Consider the following 8,629-nt stretch of genomic DNA (forward strand, 5'->3'; position numbering starts at 1 on the left):
CTTATCATGGAAAACAAAGGCATGGCATGAATCTACTAATTGCATAGATGAAAAGTCCCTTACTGACCATAAGCCAAAAAGGATCAGAAAATAAGATGGCACCCATGTAAACATGACAAGTTATTAAACAGATTCAAACATGGCAGGAACATAATTATGAAGGCATGTAGATGAGCTTGTGCAACTCACTACAGAGAAATACATGGCATGGCAAGGCAACCAACAGTAAGAAGACATATTTGTGAAGCTAAGCATGGCAATAGCAAGGTCATAGGGTGCATGGAACACTAGCAAAACACATGGGAACAAGTGAACATAATGTTAACAGGCTGACAACAACATTTTCAAGCAACTTTGGAGCAAGAAAACAACATGTTACAGCAACCTATAAATGCTACCAGGGGCATGGATGGATAGAGGATGACATGTAGATCAAAACATGTTTATAGAACATCTCCAGATTATGAATGGAATGACTAGTAGCAACATGTTTATATAGCATCACGAAATAACAGATTCAGCCTAGCAAAACAGCAACATCATGAACACTACTTAACAAGCTCGATACACTCACCACAAGTCATTGCATGAAAAGATAAGCATAGCATCATCAATAAGACATGTTTGTGAAACAAACCAAGTCAAGAACAAGTCCATAGCATGCAAGGATCAACTATAGCAAGCTTGGCCAAATTGAATAACACGTAAACAATCTGCCAGGAAACATTTTGAAGCTAAAGTAGAGCACTCAAATGACATGCTAGGCTACTCCATAATTGCAACAAAGGGCATGAATGGATAGATAATAAACTATTGTTCAAAACACCCTTACTGAAGTATCTCTAAATATGCATGGATATCTCTATAGCAACATGTTTACATGGCATCAAAATAACAGCAGAACAGGGACTAAAATCAGCAACATCATGATGCCTAGTTTGCATGCTTGTGCTAGTCACCACATTGATCACAAAAATACATGGTAAGCACCGCTGTAAAGAAGACATAGCATAGTTCAAAACACATGAAGACATCAACCTCATAGGATGCACACATCAATCAAGGCAAAAATGACAAAAGAGCTCGTTCTATGAACAGACACAGAAAACATCACGAAGCGTGTTTGTCACAGTAGGTCATGTTTTTTGTCATGCATGTACATCCATGACGATTTGATGACATAATCAAGATAGTCATACATGTGCTGTGATGACCTGCAAGTATACGGGATAGTTGTAGCCTCTTTCAATAAGTAAGAGTGTCGAACCCAACGAGGAGCTAAAGGTAGAACAAATACTCTCTCAAGTCCTATCGGCCACTGATACGACTCTACGCACGCTTGACATTCGCTTTACCTAGAACAAGTATGAAACTAGAAGTACTTTGTAGGTGTGATAGGATAGGTTTGCAAGATAATAAAGAACACGTAAATAAAAAGTAGGGGCTGTTTAAATAAAGATGCAATAAAGTAAATATAGCGAGTGTGGAAAGGTGGTGGTAGGAGTTGTGAAATTGTCTCTAAGCAATTGACTACATTACTAGACCGGTAATCACTATTGCAATTCTATTAGAGGGAGAGGCATAAGCTAACATACTTTCTCTACTTGGATCGTATGCACTTATGATTGGAACTCTAGCAAGCATCCGCAAATACTAAAGATTCATTAAGGTAAAACCCAACCATAGCATTAAAGTATCAAGTCCCCTTTATCCCATACGCAAACAACCTACTTACTCGGGTCTGTGCTTTTGTCACTCACGCAACCCACTATAAGTGAATCATGAATGCATTGCAGCACCCTACAACGGGAATCCCTCGCGCTTGCGTGACACGGAGGGCACCATAGGAAAGCACCAATAATAAAACATGCAACTCAAACCAATCATAGCAATTCATCAATCACCGATAGGACAACGAAAATCTACTCGGACATCATAGGATGGCAACACATCATAGGAAAATAATATGAAGCATAAAGCACCATGTTCAAGTAGAGGGTACAGCGGGTTGCGGGAGAGTGGACTGCTGAATATAGATGGGGGAAGGTGATGGAGATGTTGGTGATGATGGCGGAGGTGTTGGTGAAGATCGCGGTGCTGATGATGGCCCCCGGCGGCGTTCCGGCGCCACCAGAAGCAAGGGGGAGAGAGCCCCCCTTCTTCTTCTTCTTCCTTGACCTTCTCCCTAGATGGGAGAAGGGTTTCCCCTCTGGTCCTTGGCTCCCATGGTGTGGGAGGGGCGAGAGCCCCTCCGAGATTGGATCTATCTCTCTGTTTCTGTGTTCTCAGATTCTACCCCTTCACCGTTTCTTAAATATTCGGAGATCCGTAACTCCGATTGGGGTGAATCTTCGCCCATACCTTTCTCATAAAATTAGATTTTTGTGCCAAAAGAAGAGCGTCAACCGCCTACGGGTGGCCCACGAGATCCCAGGCCGTGCCCAGGGGGGAGGGTGCGCCCCACTGTCTCGTGGCCACCCCGGACACCGTTTCGCGTTGATTTCACTTCCCAAAAATCATAAATATTCCCAAAAATATCTCCGTCCGTTTTTATCCCGTTTGGACTCCGTTTGAAACAAAAAGCATGCAACAGACAGGAACTGGCACTGGGCACTGGATCAATATGTTAGTCCCAAAAAATAGTATAAAATTTGCCAAGAGTATATAAAAGTTGTAGAATATTGGCATCGAACAATCAAAAATTATAGATACGACGGAGACGTATCAGCATCCCCAAGCTTAATTCCTGCTCGTCCTCAAGTAGGTAAATGATAAAAAAGATAATTTTTGATGTGGAATGCTACCTAGAATAATCTTGATCATATGTCTAATCATGGCATGAATATTAAGAGATGAGTGATTCAAAGCAATAGTCTATCATTTGACATAAAAACAATAATACTTTGAGCATACCAATAAAGCAATCATGTCTTTTCAAAACAACAAGGCCAAAGAAAGCTTATCCCTACAAAATCATACAGTTTGGCCATGCTTCATTTTCGTCACACAAAATGCCCCCATCATGCACAACCGCGATGACAAGCCGAGCAATTGGTTCATACTTTTTAACGTGCTTCAGCTTTTTCAACCCTCACGCAATACATGAGCACAAGCCATGGATATAGCACTATAGGTGGAATAGAATATAATGATGGAGGTTATGTGGAGAAGATAAAAAGGAGAAAGTCTCACATCGACGCGGCTAATCAACAGGCTATGGAGATGCCCATCAATTGATGTCAATGCGAGGAGTAGGGATTGCCATGCAACGGATGCACTAAGAGCTATAAGTGTATGAAAGCTCCACAAAAGAAACAAAGTGGGTGTGCATCCAACTTGCTTGCTCATGAAGACCTAGGGCATTTGAGTAAGCCCATCGTTGGAATATACAAGCCAAGTTCTATAATGAAAATTCCCGCTAGTATATGAAAGGGACAACATAGGAGACAATCTATATGAAGAACATGGTTCTACTTTGAAGCACAAGATATGAGACTCACTACATGAAGAACATGGTGCTACTTTGAAGCACAAGTGTGGAAAAAGAGATAGTAACATTGCCCCTTTTTATTTATTTCCTTTATTTTCTTTATTTTTCTTTTTTCTTGTTTTTTTCTTTGGCCTTTCTTTTGTTCTTTTTGGCCTTTCTTTTTTCTTTCTTTTTGGGGACAATGCTCTAATAATGATGATCATCACACTTTTATTTACTTACAACTCGATATTACAACTCGATACTGGAACAAAGATATGACTCTATATGAATGCTTCCGGCGGTGTACCAGAATGTGCAATGATCTAGCATAGCATGACATCAAAAAACGAACAAGCCATGAAAACATCATGCTAGCTATCTTACGATCATGCAAAGCAATATGACAATGAATGCTCAAGTCATGAATATGATGATGATGGAAGTTGCATGGCAATATATCTCGGAATGGTTATGGAAATGCCTTGATAGGTAGGTATGGTGGCTATTTTGAGGAAGATATAATGAGGCTTATGTGTGATAGAGCGTATCGTATCACGGGATTTGGATGCACCGGCGAAGTTTGCACCAACTCTCGAGGTGAGAAAGGGCAATGCACGGTACTGAAGAGGCTAGCAATGATGGAAAGGTAAAATTGCGTATAATCCATGGACTCACATTAGTCATAAATAACTCATATACTTATTGCAAAAGTTTATTAGCCCTCGAAGCAAAGTACTACTACGCATGCCCCTAAGGGGATAGATTGGTAGGAAAAGACCATCGCTCATCCCCGACCGCCACTCATAAGGAAGACAATCAAAGAAACACCCCATGCTTCAAATTTGTCACACAACGGTTACCATACGTGCATGCTACGGGACTTGCAAACCTCAACACAAGTGTCTCTACAATCCACAACCACCCACTAGCATGACTCTAATATCACCACCTTTATATCGCAAAACTATTGCAAGGAATCAAACATATCATATTCAGCGATCTACAAGTTTATGTAGGATTTTATGACTAACCATGTGAATGACCAATTCCTGTCATCTCTCTAAATAGATATAAGTGAAGCAAGAGAGTATAATTCTTTCTACAAAAGATATGCCCATGCTCTAACAAATATAAGAGCATTCTACAAATGGCGGTTTTCCATGTGAAGTGAAACAGGCAATCCAAACTTCAAATGATATAAGTGAAGCACAAGAAGCATTCTATAAAGCCATACTCAAAATATTTAAGTGAGGTGCAATGAGCATTCTATAAATAAACCAAGGACTACCTCATACCAGCATGGTGCATAAAAGAAAAGTGAAAACTAAATGCAAAAGACACTCCAAGACCTGCACATAATGCACGAACGAAACGAATACAAAAACATACCGATACTTGTTGAAAAAAGAGGGGATGCCTTCCGGGGCATCCCCAAGCTTAGACGCTTGAGTGTCCTTGAATATTTACTTGGGGTGCCTCGGGCATCCCCAAGCTTGAGCTCTTGCCTCTCTTCCTTTTCCTCATATCGAGACCTCCTCATTTAGACACTTCATCCACAAAAAACTTCAACAGAAAACTCGGTAAGATCCGTTAGTATAATAAAGCAAATCACCACTCTAAGTACTGTAGCAAACCAATTCATATTTTGTTTTTGCATTGTTTCTACTGTAACATAACTTTTTCATGGCTTAATCCACTGATATAAATTGATAGATTCATCAAAACAAGCAAACTATGCATCAAAAACAGAATCTGTCAAAAACAGAACAGTCTGTAGCAATCTGAACATCCACCATACTTATGGTACCCCAAAAATTCTACCAAAATTAGGAAAAATAAAAAAGTTGTATAGAAAGACAGTGCCAAAGGAATAAGAACCACTTGACATTCCAGTCAAAAATGTAAAATCACGCACTACAGCCAAAGTTTATGTCCTGCACCGTACAAACCAACAAGCATTGTAAACATCCTAAAGGCAAACCTTGGCACATTATTTTCATAATACAATGGAATTGTACAAGGGGATAATTATTTTTGATGAAAAGTTTCTGTAATTAAGATTCACAAAGTTTCCGTGAGCATGAACAAAGTTCAAGGAGCTCTCCCACTTCAACAATGCTTGTCTTTCTCACTTCCACTTTCCTTTTTGAAAAGTTTTTAGGTTCCCCTCTTTATTTTTTTGTTTTAAACTATATGAAAGCACTCAGCAGAAATAAATGACTCTCTAAAACTTCGAGGTTGTCTCCCTGGTAGCGCTTTCTTTAAAGCCATTAAGCTAGGCATAAAGTGCTCAAGTAATGAATCCACCCGGATCCCAAGGTATATCAAAGCCAATTTTAATTAACAATGATTTGTAATTTAGTAGTGAGCACAAAGTAACATATATCAAGTAACATAGAAGTCTAACTCTCTTCCTATGCATCGGCATGTCATAAAGGAACAATTCATGCACACCAAATAAAGGCCAATGCATAGTATAAGCAGTTTCTTGCAATTTTATCATATTGGAAACATAAAGAGGCGGAGATATAGTTCCTCTCTCATAATAATTGCAAGTAGGAGCAGAAAGCACATGCATATTATATTTATCAAAATCATCATGTGCAATGGTAAAAGGCAACCCATAAAAATAATCCTGAATAAGCACAAACTTCTCCGATAAAGTGTAGTAGGGAGAATTCAAAAAGATAATAGGAGTATCATGCGTGGGTGCAATAGCAACAATTTAATGTTTAACATAAGGAACTATAGCAAGTTCATCTCCATAAGCGTAATTCATATTGGCATCTTGGCCACAAGCATAGCAAGCATCATCTAAAAGGGATATTTCAAACAAATTCAAGGGATCATAGCAATCATCCTTCGGTAAGAACGAAGGGGAATTAAATAATGTACGAGTTGGAGGGTTACTCTCATTAGAAGGTGGGCACGGGTAGCTAATCCGCTCTTCCTCCTTTTATTCTTCGCTCTCCTCATCATCTTTTTCATCCAATGAGCTCACTGTTTCATCAATTTCTTCTTCCATAGCTTCCTCCAAAATATTAGTCTCTTCTTGGACAGCGGAGACTTTCCCAATAAATGCATTAAAATAGTAATTGTATTCATAATTTTCATAGCAATATCTAAGTATAGCAAGATTTTCAGGCCTATAAGCATCATCATCTAAAGCTTCATACTTGTCAAACAAAGATTCATTTCATAAGCAGCCTTAAGAGCAACAAATTCTTCTATTTGTTCCACATCATAGTAATCATATATACCATTAGCATAAGAAGCTAAGGTTTCATTATCATTAAATTTGCATGAAAAGGGAAGGTGTGGAGCCTCCATCCTAAAGCAACAAGTAATATCATATCTCAAGCATAGATTCCAGGCATACCAACACAACATAATAAATTGATCCCATAATAGTTTCCCTTTTTGTGTCGAGCGATAATCCCTAAAGTATTCATGTTGATCCAATGTGTCTCCCATTATAAAGTTGAATGGGGTTTTCTCCGGATTATCAAAGTAGTACACAATATCTTAAGCATAATGAGAATAGAGGGTTTTAGGAGTTACCCCATCCTCATGAGTAGCAGGTACAACTAATTATTTGGTATTTGGCGTTCCATATCGATAACTAAAGATAGAAAACAACTAAGAACAACAAATAAAAATTACTTAGTGATAAAGCAAACAAGCACACACGAGAATATTCACCCCACGCTATTACTCCCTGGCAACGGCGCCAGAAAAAGGTCTTGATGACCTGCAAGTATACGGGATAGTTGTAGCCTCTTTCGATAAGTAAGAGTGTCGAACCCAACAAGGAGCTAAAGGTAGAACAAATACTTTCTGAAGTCCTATCGGCCACTGATACGACTCTACGCACGCTTGACATCGCTTTACCTAGAACAAGTATGAAACTAGAAGTACTTTGTAGGTGTGATAGGATAGCTTTGCAATATAATAAAGAACACGTAAATAAAAAGTAGGGGCTGTTTAAATAAAGATGCAATAAAGTAAATATGGCGAGTGCGGAAAGGTGGTGGTAGGAGTTGTGAAATTGTCACTAAGAAATTGACTATGTTACTAGACCGGTAATCACTATTGCAATTCTATTTGAGGGAGAGGGATAAGCTAACATACTTTCTCTACTTGGATCATATGCACTCATGATTGGAACTCTAGCAAGCATCCGCAAATACTAAAGATTCATTAAGGTAAAACCCAACCATAGCATTAAAGTATCAAGTCCCCTTTATCCCATACGCAAACAACCTACTTACTCGGGTATGTGCTTCTGCCACTCACGCAACCCACTATAAGCGAATCATGAATGCATTGCAACACCCTACAGCGGGAATCCCTCACGCCTGCACAACACGGAGGGCACCATAGGAAAGCACCAATAATAAAACATGCAACTCAAACCAACCATAGCAATTCATCAATCACCGATAGGACAACGAAAATCTACTCGGACATCATAGGATGGCAACACATCATTGGAAAATAATATGAAGCATAAAGAACCATGTTCAAGTAGAGGGTACAGCGGGTCGCGGGAGAGTGGACAGCTGAATATAGATGGGGGAAGGTGATGGAGATGTTGGTGATGATGGCGGAGGTGTTGGTGAAGATCGCGTTGATGATGATGGCCCCCGGCGGCATTCCGGCACCACCGGAAGCAAGGGGGAGAGAGCCCCCCTTCTTATTCTTCTTCCTTGACCTTCTCCCTAGATGGGAGAAGGGTTTCCCCTCTGGTCCTTGGCTCCCATGGTGTGGGAGGGGCGAGAGCCCCTCCGAGATTGGATCTATCTCTCTGTTTCTGCGTTCTCAGATTCTACCCCTTCACCGTTTCTTAAATATCTGGAGATCCATAACTCTGATTGGGGTGAATATCTCGCCCAGATCTTTCTCATAAATTAGCTTTCTTGCGCCAAAAGAAGAGCGTCAACCGCCTTACGGGTGGCCCACGAGATCCCAGGCCGAGCCCAGGGGGGAGGGCGCGCCCCCTGTCTCGTGGCCACCCCGGACACCGTTTCGCGTTGATTTCACTTCCCAAAAATCATAAATATTCCAAAAAAACTCTCCGTCCGTTTTTATCCCGTTTGGACTCCGTTTGATATTGGGTTTCTGCGAAACAAAAAACATGCAACAGACAAGAACTGA

The sequence above is a fragment of the Triticum dicoccoides genome, chromosome 6B (genome assembly GCF_002162155.2).
Source record: "Triticum dicoccoides isolate Atlit2015 ecotype Zavitan chromosome 6B, WEW_v2.0, whole genome shotgun sequence".
Classification (NCBI taxonomy): domain Eukaryota; kingdom Viridiplantae; phylum Streptophyta; class Magnoliopsida; order Poales; family Poaceae; genus Triticum; species Triticum dicoccoides.